We start from the raw sequence: 1577 nt of genomic DNA on the forward strand, positions 1-1577 counted from the left end.
ATATATATATATATATATATATATATATATATATATATATATATATATATATATATATATATATAAAAATAAAAGTTTCACATCAATTAGAGATAAGACCAAATTATAATATATAAATAAGATGAAAATCTCACCTTACACGTCGGTTTTATAAGATTGAATTAGACTTAAGTCAGTTTTATGAGATTGAATTAGACTTAAATATCAAGCTATATAGTACACAAATTTTACGCAAACGTTTTACAAAGAACAAATTATAAGCATAGTTTTAAAGATAATTATTAATAAAAATCAATTTTAGTACATGTCATTCATAACCATTTCTAATCCAATAAAATCTTTTTACATGGTAAGTTTAGACGTACTTTATCTAAAATAAAACAATATAAAAGCATTAGTTTAAATGATATAACTGGTCACGTTGACAAGATGAAGAAATGCACAGAGAAATTTCATTCCTTTAAACTTAAAAAGGCGAATAGTAAAGTGAGTTATTCATAATAAATATAACTATGAATTGAAAAGTTTGGCTCAGTAAAAGGGTAGGATTTATATTTTTATGTTCATCAATATTAGCTAACTATGTACATAAACAATTTGGACTAAAATTTTTTATTTCTAATAAAAAACTTAATAGATAAATATAACTATAGATTATTTTTTCTATATAGTGATTGTCGAGAAAAGAGAAATATAAATACCATATTGGACACATCATAGTTTGGAATACCTATGATATTTATTGTTTATAGTTTATAACATGAATAATTTAAAAATTATATAAAATAAGTAGATAAAAATAATTTATAAGATAATTTTCAAATATAACTTTAATGTATAAAAAAAAAATACAATTTCTCGCAAAAGCAGTGATATATCACACGATAAATATAAACTACGAGTAGAGTAAAATCGAGAGACGTGTTAATTATGCTCCCCTTTTAGCTTGATTTCAAAGCATTTGGAATATTGGAGAAAACGAATTTGTAAAGTTTGGAGATACAAGGATAAAGATAGACAAGAAAAGAAGAAATAATTAAAAATTAAAAGCGACAGAAAGAAAGAAAGAAACTTATAGAATACAAAATATTTAAAGAATATATTACATAAAGTAGATGATATAACTTTTTGGAATTTTGATGCTTAGTCATTTCATGAATTTCACAATATAAAACACATAACAATAGTATAAGCACCAGAATATGTTGGTCCAAATATCATACTGTTATATTTATGTCCGTAAGTGTTTAATTAAGAGGTTGCAAAATAAAATACAACCATGTCGGAAATTTTATCTTAGAATTTAAATTTTAAAATTTTCAGGTTATACAAATAATATAAAATTTAGAATGTTATATGAGAAGTATAAATCTGATATATTCCATTTCTTGCGGTCAAAAGTTGACAGTCAACAAAGGAAAAAAAAGAAAGAAAAGAAGAAGCCATCCAAGACAGAGAAGAAGCCAAACAGTTACTGTTTTTTGGTTCAGAATATCAGCACAGTGTCACTTCAACTTATCCATCTTGCTTCTTTATTTTTTATTTTTTATTTAGAAATGGAGATCAGGTTTATTTAT

The sequence above is a fragment of the Vigna radiata genome, chromosome 7, assembly GCF_000741045.1.
Source record: "Vigna radiata var. radiata cultivar VC1973A chromosome 7, Vradiata_ver6, whole genome shotgun sequence".
In the NCBI taxonomy this organism is placed as follows: Eukaryota; Viridiplantae; Streptophyta; class Magnoliopsida; order Fabales; family Fabaceae; genus Vigna; species Vigna radiata.